At 36.7% G+C, this 21853-nt stretch overlaps 1 non-coding gene across 1 annotated transcript; it reads left to right on the forward strand.

Moving 5' to 3' along the window:
- The first annotated feature begins 5089 nt into the window (after positions 1–5089).
- On the forward strand, positions 5090–5193 carry LOC126033115 (U6 spliceosomal RNA). Its single transcript, XR_007504270.1, has one exon. It is a non-coding gene; the product is annotated as a U6 spliceosomal RNA (small nuclear RNA).
- Positions 5194–21853: the final 16660 nt, after the last annotated feature.

Raw genomic sequence — 21853 nt, forward strand, 5'->3', positions numbered from 1 at the left:
TGCTTCCATGAAATTAGAAGCTTATATTCTAGTCTCAGGGGCAAATTATCCCCAAAATTCAGAACTAATTATAATACACATTTCTCCTGAGGAGCAACTAAAAACCAAATCTGAATAAAAAAAAATACCCTCACTTACAAAACTGTGGGAAAAATAATATGACTACATTTCTGAAATTATTTGATTTGGGACTAATATGACATTTTTAAAATTTTATGACTTCATTTTCTACTTTTAATTATTGAGTTTACAGTCCTCATTTGAAAAGCATTGATGAATTGTTTAATAAGTAAAGACTAATTTTAAAATGGCTTTTCTAGTTCATTTTTATATAAAAATAACACCTTAAGGAAGGCCAGAGAGATAGTACAATGGGCAAGGTGCATTCAAGGGCAGGGGTGGCCCCCCAAAAATACATAACTCCATAAAAATAAATATATCTCTTAAGGAAAAGGAAATCTATTTTATGAAAGACCACCTCTAATATTTTCCTTTTTATAAGGAAACAATCTGTACATTGACTCTCTTCTTGGTCTGCCCTGTGATATCAGGTTTAGTGATCTTCAGCATGGAAAGGCATGTACTACAACTAGATAGAGTAGATTCTGTTGGTTTGGAAAGATTATCTCATTATCTTCCTCAGAAACATGAGTATTCTGTTCTAGAAACAAGACTGTTGTCTGATGTATGAACAGAAGCAAGAGAGCATGTCCCTCTTACTTTTGAGAAGTCCTAGCTAGAACCTTTCAGTCTGGAGTAATTTTAAAAAAATTGGAGTTAACTTTGATGCTGCTGTTGCAGGGAGTCTGGTAGCCAGAGAATAAAGGGCTCTACTGACATTAAGCCTGATACTCTCTAAGGATCTCATATTGCTCTCAGTTTTCTAGATATATCACCACATAATAATGATAATAATAATAATAATTAAATAAAGTACTAGTGCCCTTATACACACTCTCACACAAATACTCCAATCTACAGAAGCTAACCATTATATTTTTTGCATTGCTTTATGGAAACAGACTAATGAGTACAGCATCTTGAAGTTGCCTTTTGAAGCAAATTTTCATCGTACGAAGGACATAGATGCTATTGTGTGACATCTTATCTGAGAGGTTTTAATATTTGATTGCCACGATTCTGTCTAAAAGATACAACATACAAAGTTCACAGTAAGTGCTAAATTGATATTATAAACACTAATAGTGAGTTTTTGCCCTTTTCCACATGAAAATTTTCTTATGGTCATAGAATGTTTCACCAAATCAATGTTAATCCTTGAATTAAAACATCATGTCACATTATAAGAATCAGCATCGAATGAGCTGCTTCTATATGTCAAATATTATGCTAATACTAAGCTGCCTTTTATTTTACTTTTATTTTACTTTTAATTTTAATTTTCCCCCCAAATTCTGGTACCTATATATCCAAATTTTGCTAAAAAAAAATTCCGCTTATTTTCGGCGTATTAGACTTTTACCCCAGTTCATTACTTTTCTCTCCTTCAAACAAAACCACGTAACTTGAACTAGCTAGTCCTGCCCCCCCAGTTAGAGGGGGAAATAAGGGAGGCACCAGGACCAAACAGGTGCAAGACTACTAAGCAATAGGCTAGATACAGAGGAGACCACATATTCTAGCAACCCTGGGGGTGAGGGAAGAGGATATGGGAGGCAGGACAAAAACGGAGGTGTAGGAAAGACAATTTGGTGATGGGAATTCCCCCTAATTTTATGTAAATATGTACCTAAAATATTATTGTCAACAATATGTAAGCCACTATGATCAAAATAAAAATTATATTAAAAATAGCTTCTGGAAGTTCAAGAATGTACCTACATGAGTTGTATACAGGAAAAATATTGCATTATAGAGTACAAGATTAATGGATAAATTCAAAGTCAATTCTTCTAAATTAAAGCACCAAATTTTGTTTAAGAAAATCATGTTGGGTATTAGTGATTTAAATAGCTATTAATGAGGGTGGGTTTATGTGTTGTGATATACAGAATATTCAAGAAATAAATACACTTAGCTAGAAAGATGGATAGTCTAAAGAGAGGGGCTCTAAGGTGAGTTATGGATCCTTAGGGAATAGTCCTATTGTGTGGGGTGTCCTGTAGTTCACTCTTTTATTGTTGTCACCTTTCCAGAATGGTCTTTCAAAGAATTTTGGCATTAGAGGGGCCAGGCTCATTTAATATGTTAATGACCTTACTATTTAGATTAGCATAGAGAGGCAATTTATATGTGTAGTGTTTGGCACTTCTTTCTCTTGTTACGCTATCTGGTTCTAAACCAATAAGTACTGTATAGTGGCAGGAGCATCAGAGCTACGTCAATCCACAAGGCTGTGAGACCTCTGACCCCAGGATTTTCTCTTATGCCTGCCTTATTTTCTTATTATATATATGTATATATACATACATACAAAAATTAAGCACCATTACAAAACTGTTTATGATCGTTTCCATCATAGAATCCACATAATCCTTCACCAATGCACTTTTCCCACCTTCACTGTTCCCAGTTTCTTTCCCACTAATCTACCTCCCATGATATTGTAGCTTGCACTATTATTAATGAAGAGGTTCCATGCATATCACTTTATTCCTTTCAGCAAACATCCAGTTCTTGTCCAGAACGATCAATTCCAACTATTATTATAATAGTAAACCATTCTCTACCATAATTGCACTCACTGCTCTTTGTGGCAAGCTTCTTAGTTGGGGGGGGTTGTTTGCTTGTTTGTTTGTTTGAGAGCCACACCCAACAGTTCTCAAAGATTACTCCTTGCTCTGCATGCACTCAGGAATCATTCTTGCCAGTCTCGGGGGACCATATGAGAACCCATGAATCAAACCGGGGCCTACCACATAAAAGACAAATGCCTTAGCAATATATTATCATTCTGGCCCAATTTATCTTGTTTTCTTAATTCTCAAGGCACCCCTGATTCAGGCTAGGTCACCTGAGGCTGGACCCAGTATCATGCATAAAGCATTCCAAAACTTTCACACTCTATGATAATGTTGACATCCTTCTACCATTGTCTCCATGAACATCCTATCCTCCTTCCCTGGGCTATTGTGCTTCAACTCCTTATCAACCAAATCATGAGAAGCTTCTTATTAAAGACTAATTCTCACTCAGTTTCTGTTGCCTTTTGGCAATTTTTTACTTCCCTGTTATTTTTTTTTAATATTCTGCCTATGAGGGAGTTCATTATATATCTATCTCTCTCCTCCTAACTAACTTCACTCATCATGATACTCTCCAGATTGGTTCACACAGGATCAAATTATATGATTTCACCTTTTTTATGAGTGGTACTAACACACATACACACACACACACACACACACACACACACACACACACACACACACACACAGTGCTTTCTTTATCCAGTCTTCTGTTCTTGGGCACTTGGGTTGCTCCCGGTTTTGGCTATTGTAAATAGTATTGCAATGAAAATAAAATTGTTTTTTGTTTTTTTGTTTTTTGTTTGTTTTTGTTTTTTGGGCCACACCCGGCGGTGCTCAGGGGTTACTCCTGGCTGCTCAGAAATAGCCCCTGGCAAGCACGAGGGACCATATGGGACACCGGGATTCGAACCAACCACCTTTGGTCCTGGATTGGCTGCTTGCAAGGCAAACGCCGCTGTGCTATCTCTCCGGGCCCGAAAATAAAATTGTAAATGTCTTTTCTTAATATAATATTTGGACCCTTGGAAAGTAAATTTCTTAAACTAGATCATGATGTCACTCATTTATTTAGTTTCTTAGCAGAGAATCTAAACAAATAAATTTGTTTACTTCTTTTTTTTTGGGGGGGGGTCATACCCGGCAGTGCTCAGGGGTCATTCCTGGCTCCAGGCTCAGAAATTGCTCCTGGCAGGCACGGGGGACCATATGGGACTCCGGGATTCGAACTGATGACCTCCTGCATGAAAGGCAAAAACCTTACCTCCATGCTATCTCTCCGGTCCCTGTTTACTTCTATTTTAGATTTTTGTTTTGGGCCTTACCTGCTGTACTAACTCTCCTGTCTTTAATAGCTATTTTTTTTTATAATTTTTTTTTTTTTTTGGTTTTTGGGTCACACCTGGCAGTGCTCAGGGATTATTCCTGGCTCCAGGCTCAGAAATTGCTCCTGGCAGGCACAGGGGACCATATGGAGCGCCGGGATTCAAACCAATGACCTCCTGCATGAAAGGCAAACGCCTTACCTCCATGCTATCTCTCCGGCAATAATTTTTTATTTTTAATTATGAGAACAAAGATGCAAAGAAAGATGACAAGGTAAAGTTACAGTGGAAGGACAATCACCCATAACATAATTCTCAGAAGTTCCCTTGCTGATATCTTAACTTTGAAATTTCAGCCAAAGAATATTAAGATAAATAAGACAGAATCCATGTACAATTACTTTGTCCCTCAAGTCCCCAGATTGTAACACATTATAATATTTCTTAACAGCACACAGGGCAATCTAAAGCCATAAAACTTACGTAACTCCTTAAACATTACAGGCATAGTATTTTTCTACATTTTCATGTACATGCATATTAGCTTAAGTTAACCTCAAATTTTAAGTGGGTTCTTTTTAAGGATTAGAGTCAAAGGAGCACAGTAAAAATGGTGTTAGAGTGGCAATTGTTGTTTGCATAGGCCCACCAAAATATGAGGGTCATGGAAAGGAATAACCTTGGTCTAAATACAAAGAGACCTGACCCCTGAAGTTTCCTGGCACAAGACCACCTCTAGGCTCCAGGCAAGCCACAAGTGTGTTGGCACTACAGACAATGTCTTTAATAGCTATTTTTAAAGAACATTCACAAATACCAACAAGCCCATGAAATTATGTGTAATGTTACATTACACTAAATACCAGGAAATTCAAATCAAAATTGTACCAAGATACCAATGTATACCTGCTATTTATTTATTTTTGGGTTTTGGACCCCACCCAGCTGTGCGCAGGGCTTATGCCTGACTCTGAGCTCAGAGTATTATGCTTAGCAAAATAAGTCAGATAAATATATATGATTTCACTTATATGTGGGATCTTAAAAACATAAACAGTGCTCGCTTCAGCAGCACATGTACTAAAATTGGAATGATACAGAGATTAGCATGGCCCCTGCGCAAGGATGACATGCAAATTTGTGAAGCATTCCATGTTAAAAAAAACATAACAAACAAAGGAATTTCTCAAATACAAAGAATAGAATGATTTCAAAAAGGATTGGGGTGGGTAGGAAAGAGTAAAGGAGGGGCTAAGATGTACAAATTTCTAGTTAGGAAATAGATAGTCACAGGACTATAATATGAAGCATACTAATTATAGCTAATAACATTGTAATGCATATTTGAAAGCTATCAGAACTTGAAATATTAATAATTTTCCCCCACAGAAAAAAAAACTCTGACTTTGTATGTTAATGAATGGTGATTACATTTATTGTATAATCATCCTAGAACATGGACAAATATTGTATCATTATGTTATATGCCTAAAAGCAATATATTCTTTGGTTTAATTATGCTAGAGTTAAATTTTTTCTTAAATACCAGCAAATTCAAAGTTAAGAATCATTCAATAAAAGATGACGAGACTTTGCAAAACTGAAGAGACAATATACTTCATCAGTTTAAATCCTAATGTCTCGTCTCTGTTTCAAGACAAAATTAAAATGAAGGGGACAAAGTTGTATTCTTGAAACGTAAGACAAATGTTAGTGTTCAATATTTTTCAACTTAACATTCAGTGCCAGAATAAAACAAATGGGAAGTACCTAATTAATCTCTACCCTCATTTCTCACCTATATCCATGTCTCAAATCAAGAACAGGAGAAGACAATTTTCTTGTGCCCTGCATTAACATAAACATCAAGTTTATATGAGAAATCTAGGAGTCACTGAAAAAGAAAGTAGAGGTGGCTAAGGGAAGTTGAAAGGTGATAACTCCTTCTCTTGGGTGTTTTTTACAGCAAGAATCAATCTCGCTGCTTCTATTATCAGGGATTACTTATTAAATCATTCGCCTTTTATGCCAGTTTTTAATCTTTCACTATGAAGACCACTGAACAAAGTTCATTAAGATTTACTTCTCTGTCCATTTATATCAACAAGTCATATGATATAAAGGCCATCTAGAATAGCCTGTTTTCATAGATAAAGATAATAAAAATTATGGCTATGTGTGTTTTCAGCAACAGGAAATTGAATTATGTTCTCTAGTCCAAACAAAAGCACCGCTGTGTAATTGAATAAAGTAGTATAGCAAATATTTTATTATGGTGCTAGGTCTTATCTCTGGGCTATTTCATTTAAGTTGATCATACTTTCAAACTAAGGTTTATGATATTCCTGTCTTTTTTCTCTCTGAAAACCAACCTGTGATATTGGCACAAGTGTCAAGAAAAAAAAAGACCGTGAGGATAAACTTTTTATTTTCTGAAGTTGTTACTATATGTTCCATGTAAAAGCATATAAAGAACAAGCCCAACAAAACACAAAATTGAGAAAAATGTTTACACATTTTCTATCTTTATGAGACAGTAACATACAAAGAATTCTAATTAAGTCAATGTTTCTCAAACTTTGCGATCCATCACAAGACTTTGCTTGCTTGTTCACAAATCAGCTATCTATTCCTACACACTTGGAAGCAGTGGCTTTAAATAGAGCCTGTATCTCAGTTGATATTACAGCACCTGTTACCTTTCCATTACTTTTCTTCCCAGCACTTATCATCTTCTAAGATAATAGATAAGTAAATTATCTAATATATAGTTAATCTCTGTCAATGTCCTACCATCTGCTTTGTTTGGATAGGATGGTTAGTTAGATAATATTCTTAAAGCACTTTTAGTCTAGTGTGAAAAACAGATGGTATTATCAAGACTTATCTACTTGTGTTCATAATAATCTTATTTCAGGCCTGGCACAGATTAATGATAATTTTTGAGGACTGGCACACATGCAATCTATTCATCTCATTTTGATCTTCTGACCAATTCCCTTGACTTTGATTATCATCCCATCAGATGATGTAAAAAGTCAGGAGAACTGGGAGAGGTTGAGAAAATTACTGCAAAAGACTAAGGAGTCTACTTATCCTTTTTCATTTAAACACAAAGGAGGGACATATGGAGGAGAAGTTAGAGAAAAGAATTAAACAATCCTGAAGTGTACGGGGAGTGCCCTGCCCACTACACCCACTATGCCCACTCTGGCCCATTTAAAGAATTTTTAAATGAGAAGAAAACGTTGTTTAAGAGTCATGAAAAGTCAAATCTGAATCATTTTAACACTTCCCTTTCTAAAGAGAAACTGTCTACTGTCTAAGTAGATAGTATTACTTTTAAGGAGAAATCATACTGGGAACTTGGCGAAGGCTTACATGAAACTTATGGTTGTAAATTTGCTCATCAGGCTACTTAATGAGAGCCAGAATACAAGATCATGTTGAAAAAGTAATAGGCCCACACTTGAAACTATGTCATTAAATCACTTAAAAGTCTCTCATTTAAAAAAGATCTAACAATGAATTAAGAACAAATAACTTATAATAGATTTTAGTTATTGTTTTCTGTATCCATTGTGTTATTTATAGAATAGACAGACTTTATTGACTTTGATCCTAGGCCATGTTTCTATGAAGGAAATTTGCTCTTAATGACTTCAATTATAAACTGGAAACTTTTATTATAATTATTTTCTAAAGGAAACAATAAAATTAAAGGCTCCTTTTCAAAAAAGCATTATTCTAAGAAGTGCCAATAATTATCTTTCTTTTATCCTGAGTGTATAATTGTATGGTCTGAAAGGTAGGTGTTTTAAAAAAACATATTCACAACTGTACTTTGGACTCCTTTATTAAATTCTTCCCATCCTGAATCTCTGGGATTTGTCAGGAATGTTTGCTTTGGGAGGAGGGGCACAAGAGGAACCTCAGGACTTACTCTTGGCTTTGTACTTAGGGATTATTCCTGGCATTACTCAGGAGTCTGTGAGATTTGTCAGGGATCAAACTAAGTTTGGCAGCTTTCAAAGCAAATACCTTGCCCACTGTACTATGTCTGCAACCTTTATTAATTTTAATTATTAAAGATAAAATTCTACCTTATGTTCACTGAATTGTTCAATGAAGAGAACTGAGAACTGAGAAGAGCTTTCCCCCTCCCTCACCCCCAGAAAAACTTTTTTTTTTATATATTTAGTTGCTTACTATAAACACCAATCAGTTATTCTGGGTTTTTAGTTTCTCATTCATTTTCTGGGTGTCCCTTTGAAGATCTTTGACATGATATTCTGTGTTTTCTTTTTTAAACAGCAGTTTAAACTATCTGACAGGGAAATAGGGTTTGTGTAACTTCTATTTCATCTCTCTGGACACATAGATGAGATGCATAAAATTATTCATTGTATATAATTTGAGCATTTGGCAAAGCCAGTAGCAGACCTAAAGAGCAAATTAGGGAAATTTTTGCCCAGTGCATTGTCTCTGCTGTCCTTCTTTCTGTAGACCTACCTGTATGAGGCCACCATGCTTCTGTAGACTTCATTAGGCTGAAAGCATGTACCTCCAGACTACTTCTCTCTCCTTCACTAGAAACTCTGACTGGGCAGGCTCTCTTGCTATCTGTGTGTCCTGTCCTAGACTATAATTCCCTTATGGAATCTTTTGTTTGATAACTCATAGATTTCCTCTTTTTTTTGTTTGTATTGGTCTTTAAAGTATGGAGGATACCTCAGTCTAACCTCAGCATTCAGGGTCTTCTTCTCAAGAAGAAAGCAAATGAGTTTCTCTACTGCTATCTTGGTCTCAGAAACCACCACTAAGTTTTATTAGTACTGAAAGAAAAAAAAATAGATTCTTGAAGTCCAAAAACTCAACATGAGTGTATCTGCTGTTTTCATAACTATAGTCTCTGTTCTCTGTGTGATGTGGCTGATAGTCACCGATTTTTCCCTTCATCAAATATAGCTTAATGTCCTGGCTCAATCACATATTATCTAGAGCAAATCTCTTAAATTCTCAGAGCTTACTTCCAAAACAAAGGCCCACAATAATCCCTTAGAGTTCGTATACAGGAACACAAGTATAGAACACCAAGGGAAATCACGACTGCAATGGCAGCATACCATAGCACTATGTTTTAATGCCTTTATCTTACTATATTTTAAATAACCTCTCAGCTTTTCTGTCCACAGGCGCCCTTGGATACAAAGGGCGGACAAACTAAGATGGCAACTCGGGATACCACACGAGATACCATACATAGCATGCACTACGAGAGGGCCACGAGAAAACTCTCTAACATATACTTTATCTCTAGGTTATTCCTTCTTTTAGGAATTGAAGCAAGTGACCAGTCAGACCACCGAAGCAGTGCCTGTGATGTACAGACTTAAACTACAGGCTCTATTCTTCGAACACATTCAACCTAACCAGCATTCCCTTGCTATTCTCCCCTCTCTTCTCACTACTTTTTTTTTTTTTTTAATTCTATTCCTCTCTTTACTTTTTCCCCTTTCTCTTCTCCTTTTCTTTCTAAGGTATTTTCTCTTTCCTCTCACTGCATACCCCTCCCATATACCTTCCCCTGTCTCCCCTCTGGAAATCCAACTATCCCTTCACCCCTCAATTCCATCCAGATCTCCCACCATATTAAAACTCTTCACCCTCAATCCTTAATCTATTAGGCATCAAGGCCGACCTCCTACCCAACGAAACAGTACCCAGCACCCAGGCGAGGGGACACCCAGTCAAACCCACACCTCATCTCCTGCAAGAAAAGACAGCCAACTCCCTGCGGACTCATGCTGTGCGGCCTTCCCTACCAACTCCCCCTAACGTGGACTGTTTCTTGAAACTGGATCTAGGTCCAAAAGTATCCCCAACGCAAGAACTCTTCCAAGACCTCCCTGCCACAAATTTTTACCAATCTGAAGAAGGTCAGGGGGTGGGATAGGAAGATGCCTGGGAACCCACACACCACAGGAAACACCCAAAAGACAATGGGAAAAACTGTACCTCCAACATAGGCATAAGACTGGTAATACACCACCTCTTTACCTACTCTCCCCCAAATGTAAGGTAGTCTTTTGCACCACTTTGGTCCCTTAAAAAACCTCACTAACTCACCTTAAATTTTTTTTTAATTTTTTTATTTTTTTTTAATTAATTAATTTATTTTTTAAATGTTTGTCCTACATATACATTTGTGAGCGCATACATTTTTTATTTCCTTTTTTTTTTTTTTCTTCCTCGCTTTTGGGTATGTGACCTGTTTCTGTTATCCCCTCTGTCCACCCACAAATACACAGACATTATAATGTAGCACCACTTCCCCCTGCAAAGGCACACCAAATAAAGGGGAAATCTTACATATAAAAAAAAAAGAGCTCTTGTCTACTAGAGATGGGAACTCATAGTTGTTTACAAAACAGGGATATCTCCTACCTTGAAAATATGTCATGTGGAATCAACTTAGACCTCAGGTGATCAGATACCATTCATCCAGCCTTGAACCCTGGATCCCAGACATAGAAACGGCACAGTTCCTCACAACAGTGGCAAGAAACAAATCCCAGCCGGGACTGCCTTAATACTGCGGGGTCAACAACAAGGGCCAACTCTAACATGATTTCCTGACAATGAGGAAAATCTGAACATCCTGACCTCAGAGCAGATTAACCTACCTTACCAGCTAACGACAAGACACAACCAGAAGTCTCGGCACCCTTTGGTAGGTCCAAAAGCCAAGATCGTGATTTATAGTTGACTGGCTGCTAGAACTACGACCAGACGGTATACATCTTGGGACCAAAAAAAAAAAAAAAGCCCTAGTTTAGGGTTTGAACTATGACCTGCACAATAACCAGGATCCCCAGTCCCAAAGGTCCGGCAGAGAAAATTGTAACGGAACAGGGCTTTTGGAAGCACAAAGAAAGATGCTATCCTAGGTGCCACCCTAGGATCAGGGCAAAGACCAAGATCACCAACCACAGAAGATGGTTTAAAATGATACGGAGGTAACAGAACCTCTAGAACCACAAAGACTGACTTCATCATAAGTCCCACCTCAGGAGCTGTGCAGATACTGAGACCTCTAAACACAGAACAGAAGTCTTCCACACACCAAAAAAAAAAAAAAAAAAAAAAAAACCACCACCGGAGAGTAAAGGCTCCTGAGCAAAGTCTAGTGTTGATCCCATGACAGTATGCTCCAAGGACGGAGAAACCCCATATCTCTTAGGCCAAGTGAATTCCTTTTCGAATGACCCCAATATTTACTGTGCCAGGGCAGGAGGGAAAAAATAAAAATACAAAAAGCACAAAACCTTGGTTATTATCTATATATTTTTTACCTCCATTTATTATTGTTGTTATTATTTTTATTCACCTATCTATTTTGGTCGATTTCTCTGTTTGGGAGTGATTATTGAAACTGTCCCCAACCATACTTATATTTTCTCTTCCTTTCTTTTCTTTCGTTATGTGCTATGCCATGTTTCTCATTTCAAGACCATGGTGTGTTTTTTTTTTTTTTTTTTTTTTTTTTTCTTGTTTTGGTTTTTGTGGTTTTTTTGTTTGGCCTTTTTTTTTTTTTTTTTTTTTTTTTTTTTTTTGTGGTGCTTATCGATACAGCTCAAGCCCTCACTAGATATTTGACACTTCTTTTGGTACTGGTGGAGTGTTTCACCTTCTTTTTCTCCATCTCTCAAAACGATGATGAGAGCCTCTAGAAGGATTCCGCCCAGTTTCGGGGTATTAGATCCTTACCCCAGTTTATTACTTTTCTCTTTTTCAAACAAAACCACGCAACTTGAACTAGCTAGTCCTGCCTCCAGTTAGAGGGGGAACTAAGGGAGGCATCAAGACCAAACAGGTGCAAGACTACTAAGTTGTGGGTTAGATAAAGAGGGGACCACATATTCAAGCCGACCTGGGATGAGGGAAGAGGAAATGGGAGGTAGGACAGAAATGGAGGTGTAGGGAGGACAATTTGGTGATGGGAATCCCCCCTGATTTTATGTAAATATGTACCTAAAATATTATTGTCAACACTATGTAAACCATTATGATCAAAATAAAAATTAAAAAAAAAATTCTCAGAGCTTAACTTTCTTATAATATAATAAAATTAAGGACACATCCTTCTAAAATGGTAAGAATAAAAATGTACATTAGTAAAAAATATATATACAATAATTTAAATCTTCCCATGAACCACTCTGAGCCAATCTAAACTTAAACTGAATCCATTTTGCTATTTTAATGCTGGGTCTTTGCCAGTGAGTTGAACACAATTATGTGTTAACAAATATTCCTCCTCAATGTTATGCTAGTTTCCATGGCCCCACTTTATCTTCAAAACTAAATACCCTTATTTCCTATGTGTATTATAGTCAGTTTCTGAAAATATGTTCAAACCTCACTTGTCCTTAGGCTTTAGGGAAGGAAATTAAAACAAATAAGAATGCAGGTTATTTTCTCGGTTTAAAGGGAAGAAAATTAATACAAATACGGATGCACGTTCTTTTCTCTATACAAATATGTATCACTTAGAGGGGCCACATCTTACTGGTAGAGTGAATCTTTACCACTCTGAATTTATTGCATAGTTCATCCCTCAGTCCTTTATACTCCAGAGGAATGGTGTCCTCTAATGGTCTTGGAGCAAAGCCAGGGTACACAGTAATATTATTTTGCTGGTTTGATGACATGCATTGAAGAGTGACAACTGGATCCCAACAGCTGTGGATGGCAAGCTGAAATGGGATAATCATGGGCTGGAAGAGGAAACGCTTTATGGATTTAGTGAAGCACAACTTAACAAAGCAAACCAAAAAAAAAAAAAAAAAAAAAAAACCAACCCACAAGAGATAATTTAGAAACTCAAACTGACAAGCAGCTATCAGGAACCAATTTTCCTTTTTCAACAAAAGCACCAGACTAACAAGGAAGCAGTAAACATGCAAAGCATCTTTTAAATAGTTGTATCAGTGGTAATTAAAGGACATTTCCTGTGTGTTCTGTTCAGCACTGCCAGATCATTGATGCTATTTTTGGCTACTTATTCCTTCAAATTTCAGTGCTGTCTCTCCAAGGAGAGATGACCACAGGCCTAGCCTAATTCCCTCTGCTCCACAGGGCAGGAAGAAGTCGGGCTTTCCACTCTTATTTCAATGTGAAAGGAGTTCAGCAGCCAAAGGAAAAAGAAACAAAATACCTAAGGCTAGAAAACTGGACTATTGGCTCAGATAGTGGAGGAGCTAACTGGCTTGCTTACACCTAAAGATGCTATAGTGAAAAGAGTCATATCCCATCTTTGCAACAATCAGATTATTCTTCCTGGGCTGAAAAAAAATATGGAAAATATACTTCAAGTTTTCCTACAAATTAAGTCAATAATATTTAATAATAGATATTTTGTAAACAGCTAGTTTCCTGTTTTTTGATAGAATGAGAGAGAAAAAATATGCATCAGGGGGAGTTTAGTGCCTTTAACTTCCCAACACTATCAAATGTACCAGTTCCTGAGATAATATAGATGATAAAGAATGTTTGAATCAAAGATTCCCAGGCCGTTCTCAAGTTTGATCATTTCTCATGAGTACTGACAAGATTTGCATAAAGACCTTTCATGGTTATAAGTATTGTCTTCAGGAAATACAAAGGAAGATCAACCCAACGAAAAGGGAGCAGAGAATGAAGATCAGGAGCAGACTTTTAAAAGTCTTCATCCAAATAAAATGTGGTCTATTAGAGAGACACATTTAGGCATTTTGACTAAATATTTTAATAGGGCGATGTCACATAGGTACCCTTTGTTTAGTGCCCACTGAAAAAAAGTAGACTTCTAGAAGAAAAGCAGATGCTCATCATGAATCTAATTACTTATTTAGGCAAAATTGGGTTACTCATCAGTTTCAGTGACGTGCAAGTCCCCAGATACTGGATAAGTTAGTCAAACCAATATTAACTTTTAACATAGATATTCATAAAACAGTATTAATATTTATAAACAGATATTAATAAAATAACAAGACAGTAGTCATGCCTATATTAACTTTTTAGCATAGGTATTCATGAAATAGTTTGAAAGTAAATATAAGCATAATATCAATATAAGGATATAAAAGACTATATTGACTGTTATAAATGTATCAACAATTATGTACACACAAAATGACATTGCATGAAGAAAAAAAGAGAATAAGAAAGACAGAAATTAAGATTGGAACTTGGGGGGCCAGAGAGATAGCATGGAGGTAAGGAGTTTGTTTGTCTTGCATGCAGAAGGTTGGTGGTTTGAATCTGGCATCCCATATGCTACCCAGAGCCTGTCAGGAGTGATTTCTGAGCCTAAAGCCAGGAATAACTCCAGAGCGCTGCCGGGTGTGACCCAAAAAACAAAACAAAACAAAAAGACTGGAACCTGTTTAGTAATAACCAACGCAAGAAGATGTGAACCTTCTGAATTCTTTTTATTTAATAAATGTTTTAATTGAATCACTGTGAGATACACAGTTATGAAGTTGTTCATGACTGAGTTTCAGTCACTCGATGTCTAACACCCATCCCTTCACCAGTGCACATTTTCTGCCACCACCAACTTCCCCTTTTCCTCCTGCTCTTCTCATTGACCTCTCAACTGCCTTCCTCAATGGCAGACATTTCTCTTTACTATCTCTCTCTATTATTTTCCTTTTAGTTGTGGTTTGCAAGTTGCCACTTGTTACTGCAGGTATATCATGCACATCTTCATAAATTCTAAATAAAGCTATACATTTATGTATTTGTTTAGTTTTGGTTTGGGGGTTCACACTTGGCAGTGCTCAGTGCACTCGAATTCTGTGCTATCTCCCCAGATATCAAGCTATAGATTTCAATCAGAAAGAAGCATATAGCATTAAATTGCTATAGTTTAGAAATCATGTCATAATTTAATTCACTTATTTTGCAAGTAAGGAAATAGAAATCCAAAAAGATTATTTGATTCAAGGTCACACAGCCAATTATAGTCTCACAAAGGGTATAGAAACCAGCTGTCTAACTCACTGCAGAACCCTTTTCCCTTCATTTTATCTGTTGTTCACATTTTCGGGTCACTTGGAAAAAGGAAAATCTAAATTTAAACACATTACTTAGAAAATGCAACATCAGGTAAAAGAATACATTTATGCTTAGGAATATTACCTCATGTCTATAAAGTTAATACATAAATAAAATAAAACGTCACTAATAATATTGAGAATTAAACTCTAAACATTTTATCAAACTTATAAAACTTGTGTTATAATATGACAGGATTAATAAAATATGTGAGACCAATACTGGGTTCAGGGAAAGTGGCAATTGCTGTCTGGTATCAGGTGGATTTTTGTTACCTTAGGGTATGTTTTCAGGAAATACACTTTATGTTCAAATAGGTTTTGAGTTTTATTTGTTCAATATAAATGGAACATTCAGTTTCACACATTCTATCTTATTTTTACAATTGCCTTTACTTGGGAGGTTTCAGTCAATGATTGAACTCAGTTAAGTCATCATAAAAACCTCTCCAGTGGTCATGAGGTTGGGGGGAGCACCCTGACCCTTCTCAGTCAGATGATGTGATGGTGTAGGAGACGATAGAGAAATAAAGTTTGATGTTTACATTCCAACTATTGGTACTTTCTTCTCAAAAGGATTCAGCTTCATGTATGTCAAAACTCAGACTCTCAGAAGTTCTGGGATTGATGAGAGTAGGACAGAAGAATTAAGAGTTTCTCAAATGATAACCAAAAACAAAAATCATAGATTTAAATATTAGCCCTTTATTATTTTCAAATTCATTTTTATTAGGACACTAACATTTATAAAGTTATTTATAGTAAAGTTATCAGGCACAGAATATTCTATGCAATATTGCAAATCTACAGTCCCAACACCATTGTGATCTCATCCCTTCCAATGTCCCAAGCAAATCCTCAATCCCACTGAGAGAAAGAAACTCCATAGTGAAAGCAGAATAAATGAATTAGAGTGTGATCTAAGAGCAGTATGCATTCAAATCGTAGGGACTATTAGTCATTTTTTTCTTGTCATTGTTTTCCAAAAAACTAAGCAAATGAGTTATGCAGAGGTTCATTATATAGGTCCAAGTAACTTGTATCAAGTTATTGTATGTAGTTTTTAGAGTAATACCCAGAAGTGCTCAGGAGCAATTCCTGGCTTTCAGCTTGAAAGTGCCTTATGACATTTCTTAGGTAGGCCATATACAGTGTAAGGAATGGTACTGGAGTTTTTAGCATAAATGGAAAGCACCTTTAAACCCTACTCCCCAGCCCCCTACAATACCTTTAGTTCTTCTTACTGTTTGAAGAAGTAATTACCTCATTAGTTCATAAGACTTTCTTACTGCTCAGTCAAGGAATAATTAGATTTATGTACATATACTAATATACTTTCATTTAATTTTAAAAGTATCAAAGAAGTGATAGGGAAAAGATGACATTTTGTTATAAAAATGTGCTAAAATCTGATAAATTGTCCTAGGAAGATTTGAATTTCATCTAACAAGCATGGTCAACCATAGAAGAATTTTCTGCTAAATATTTGTACATAATAATATAATTGAAATTAAGTCTAGATAGAGCAATAGTGCAGCAGTAAAATAATTGCCTTGAACGTGGCTGACCCAGGACGGACCTGGGTTCAATCCCCAGCATCACATATGGTCCCCCAAAGTCAGGAGCAATTTCTGAGAACATGGCCAGGAGTAACCGCTGAGTGTCACCAGGTATGGCCATAATAATAATAATAATAATAATAATAATAATAATAATAATAATATGATCAAAATCAGATGAAAGAGAACAATTTAGAAATAAACAGGGAATGAAAAAATCTTGACCTATTTCAAAATTGTTCTTGAACTTCAATCTATTTAATGTGTGTTATTCTTACTATTCAATATTACTTTCTACTATTCAATATTACTATCTTAGGTTAAATGGTTTAAGAAATAGATTTCTACTTATTTATTGTTTTTTTTGGCCTCACCCAGTGACACTCAGAGGTTACTCCTGGCTATGCACTCAGAAATCACTTCAGGCTTGGGGATCATTAGGGACACTGGGAATCAAACAGAGGTCCTAAGTCAGCTGCATGCAAGGCAAAACGCCCCACCAGAGCGCCATGGCTCCGGCTCCAGAAATAAATTTATTTTTATAACATTTTACTTGAAATTTTGATAAGAACTTTATCCATCTCATTTGAATGCTATATTTATATTCGTATTTATGGAGATTGCAGCTCACAGACACTTCAAAAGTTTGTTTACAAGTAAATAAACTTAACGTTAGATCTAAACCTAGAAAAAGAACAACTGAAACATCACTGTATTAGACTACTAGCAAAAGTCAGATAATAACAACTTTCTTTTTTTTTATCTTTATTTAAACACCGTGATTACAAACATGATTATAGTTGTATGATTACAGTCATGTAAAGAGCACCCCCCCCTCACCGGTGCAACATTCCCACCACCAATTTCCCAGATCTCCCTCCTCCCCACCCCCCTACACCTGTACTCGAGACAGGCTTTCCACTTCCCTCATTCATTCACATTCTATGATAGTTTTCAGTGTAGTCATCTCTGCAACTGCACTCATCACTCTATGTGATGAGCTGCATGTCCTGAGCTGCACCTACCAGCCCTCATCTCTCTTGTCTCTGAGATACTGTTAAAAATGTCCTTCATTTTTCTTAAAGCCCATAGATGAGTGAAACCATTCTGCGTCTTTCTCTCTCCCTCTGACTTACTTCACTCAGCATAATAGATTCCATGTACATCCATGTATTGGAAAATTTCATGACTTCATCTCTCCTGATGGCTGCATAGTATTCCATTGTGTATATGTACCACAGTTTCTTCAGCCACTCATCTGTTGAAGGGCATCTTGGTTGTTTCCAGAGTCTGGCTATTGTAAATAGCGCTGCAATGAATATCGGAGTAAGGAAGGGATTTTTGTATTGTATTTTTGTGTTTCTTGGGTATATTCCTAGGAGTGGTATAGCTGGATCGTATGGAAGCTCAATTTCCAGTTTATGAAGGAATCTCCATATCGCTTTCCATAAAGGTTGTACTAGACGGCATTCCCACCAGCAGTGAAAAAGAGTTCCTTTCTCTCCACATCCCCGCCAGCACTGCTTGTTTTCCTTTTTTGTGATGTGTGCCAATCTCAGTGGCGTGAGGTGGTACCTCATAGTAGTTTTGATTTGCATCTCCCTGACGATTAGTGATGTTGAACATCTTTTCATGTGCCTTTTGGCCATTTGCCTTTCTTCTTTTTCAAAGTGTCTGTTCATTTCTTCTCCCCATTTTTTGATGGGGTTAGTTGTTTTTTTCTTGTATAGTTCTGTCAGTACCTTGTAAATTTTGGATATTAGCCCTTTATCTGATGTGTATTGGGTGAATAATTTCTCCCACTCAGTGGGTGGCCTTTGTATTCTGGGCACTATTTCCTTTGAGATGCAGAAGCTTTTCAGCTTAATATAGTCCCATCTGTTTATCTCTGCTTCCACTTGCTTGGAAAGTGTTGTCTCCTCCTTAAAGATGCCTTTAGTCTCAATGTCCTGGAGTGTTTCACCTACATGTTGTTCTATATACCTTATAGTTTCAGTTCTGATATCAAGGTCTTTAATCCATTTGGATTTTACCTTTGTACATGGTGTTAGCTGTGGGTCTGAGTTCGCTTTTTTGCAAGTGGCTAACCAGTTGTGCCAACACCACTTGTTGAATAGGCTTTCCCTGCTCCATTTAGGATTTCTTGCTCCTTTATCAAAAACAAGGTGGTTATATGTCTGAGGAACCTTCTCTGAGTACTCAAGCCTATTCCACTGATCTGAGGGTCTGTTGTTATTCCAATACCATGCTGTTTTTATAACTGTTGCTTTGTAATACAACTTAAAATTGGGGAAAGTAATGCCTCCCATATTCCTTTTCCCAAGGAGTGCTTTAGCTATTCGAGGTTGTTTGTTGTTCCAGATGAATTTCAGAAGTATTTGATCCACTTCTTTGAAAAATGTCATGGGTATCTTTAGAGGAATCGCGTTAAATCTGTACAATGCTTTTGGAAGTATTGCCATTTTAATGATGTTGATCCTGCCAATCCATGAGCATGGTATGTGTTTCCATTTCCGCGTGTCCTCTCTTATTTCTTGGAGCAGTGTTTTGTAGTTTTCTTTGTATAGATCCTTCACATCTTTAGTCAGGTTGACTCCAAGATATTTGAGTTTGTGTGGAACTAATGTGAATGGGATTGTTCTCTTGGTGTCCATTTCTTCCCTATCATTATTAGTGTATAAAAAGGCCATTGATTTTTGTGTGTTAATTTTGTATCCTGCCACTTTGCTATACAAATCTATTATTTCTAGAAGCTTTTTGGTAGAGTCTTTAGGTTTTTCTAAGTAGAGTATCATGTCATCTGCAAACAGTGAGAGCTTGACTTCTTCCTTTCCTATCTGGATTCCCTTGATATCTTTTTCTTGCATAATCGCTATAGCAAGTACTTCCAGTGCTATGTTGAATAGGAGTGGTGAGAGAGGACAGCCTTGTCTTGTACCAGAATTTAGAGGAAAGGATTTTAGTTTTTCTCCATTGAGGATAATATTTGCCACTGGCTTCTGGTAGATGGCTTTGACTATATTGAGAAAGGTTCCTTTTATTCCTATCTTGCTGAGAGTTTTCATCAAGAATGGGTGTTGAACCTTATCAAATGCTTTTTCTGCATCTATTGATATGACCATGTGATTTTTATTTTTTTTTTTGTTGTTTATGTTGTGTATTATATTGATAGATTTACAGATGTTAAACCATCCTTGCATTCCTGGGATGAAACCTACTTGATCAAAGTGAATGATCTTCTTGATGAGGCACTGGATCCTGTTCGCCAGGATTTTGTTGAGGATCTTTGCATCTGTGTTCATCAGGGATATTGGTCTGTAATTTTCTTTTTTGGCAGCATCTCTATCAGGTTTTGGTATTAAGGTGATGTTGGCTTCATAAAAGCTATTTGGAAGTATTCCTGTTTTTTTCGATTTCATAAAAGAGCCTGGCCAGAATTGGTAGTAGTTCCTCTTGAAAGGTTTGAAAGAATTCATTCGTGAATCCATCAGGGCCTGGGCTTTTGTTTTTGGGTAAATTTTTGATTACAGTTTTAATTTCCTCAATAGTGATGGGGGTGTTTAGATATGCTACCTCTTCTTTATTCAACCGTGGAAGGTTATATGAGTTCAGAAATTTATCCATTTCTTCCAGGTTCTCATATTTAGTGGCATAGAGTTTCTCAAAGTATTCTCTGAATACCCTTTGAATCTCTTCATTATCTGTAGTGATCTCCTCCCTTTCATTTCTAATATGCGTTATCAAGTTTCTCTCTTTTGCTTTGTGAGTTTTGCCAATGGTCTATCAATCTTGTTTATTTTTTCAAAGAACCAACTTCTGCTTTCGTTGATCTTTCGGATTGTTTTTTGGGTTTCCACTTCGTTGATTTCTGCTCTCAGCTTTGTTATTTCCTTCTGTCTCCCTATTTTAGGGTCCTTTTGTTGAGCACTTTCTAGTTCTATTAGCTGTGTCATTAAGCTACTCAGGTAAGCTCCTTCTTCCTTCCTGATGTGTGCTTGCAAAGCTATAAATTTTCCTCTCAGTACTGCTTTTGCTGTGTCCCATAAGTTCTGATAGTTTGTGTCTTTATTGTCATTTGTTTCCAGGAACCTTTTGATTTCCTCCTTGATTTCATCTCGGACCCACTGGTTATTGAGTATGAGGCTGTTTAACTTCCAGGTGTTAAATTTTTTCTTCTGTGTCCCTTTGCAGTTCACATCTAACTTCAGAGCCTTGTGGTCAGCAAAGGCAGCCTGCAAAATGTCCATCTTTTTTATTTTATGGAGGTATGTTTTATGTGCCAGCACGTGATCTATCCTGGAGAATGATCCATGTACATTGGAAAAGAATGTGTATCCAGGTTTCTGAGGATAGAGTGCCCTATATATATATCTACTAGGCCTCTTTCATCCATTTCTCTTTGCAGGTCTAGTATATTTTTGTTGGGTTTCCATTTGGTTGACCTATCAATTGTTGACAAGCCTGTGTTGAGGTCCCCCACAATTATTGTGTTATTATTGATATCCTTCTTCAGATTTGTCAACAATTGTATTAAATACTTTGCTGGACCCTCATTCGGTGCGTATATGTTTAGGAGAGTGATTTCTTCTTGCTGTACAAATCCCTTGATTAGTACATAATATCCATCTTTGTCCCTTATAACTTTTCTGAGTATAAAGTTTGTGTCATCTGATATTAGTATGGCCACCCCCGCTTTTTTAAGGGTGTTGTTTGCTTGAATGATTTTCCTCCAGCCTTTGATTTTGAGTCTATGTTTATTCTGACTATTCAGGTGTGTTTCTTGTAGACAGCAGAAGGTTGGCTTCAGTTTTTTGATCCATTTCGCCACTCTGTGCCTCTTAACTGGTGCATTTAGTCCATTGACATTGAGAGAAATAATTGTCATGGGATTTATTGCCATCTTTGTGTAGAAGTTTGGTGTGTTTTTTGTTCTGTCTTGTTTTTAGAGTAGATCTTTCAGTTTTTCTTTTAAGGCTGGTTTTGAGTCTGCAAAGATTTTGAGCTGTTGTTTATCTGTGAAGCCGTGTATATATCCGTCAAACCTGAAACTTAGTTTTGCTGGGTGCAATATTCTTGGTGAAGCATTTATTTCATTGAGTTTTGCCACTACGTCCCACCACTGCCTTCTGGCCTTGAGTGTTTCTGGTGACAGGTCT

The sequence above is a fragment of the Suncus etruscus genome, chromosome 16 (genome assembly GCF_024139225.1).
Source record: "Suncus etruscus isolate mSunEtr1 chromosome 16, mSunEtr1.pri.cur, whole genome shotgun sequence".
Lineage (NCBI taxonomy): Eukaryota > Metazoa > Chordata > Mammalia > Eulipotyphla > Soricidae > Suncus > Suncus etruscus.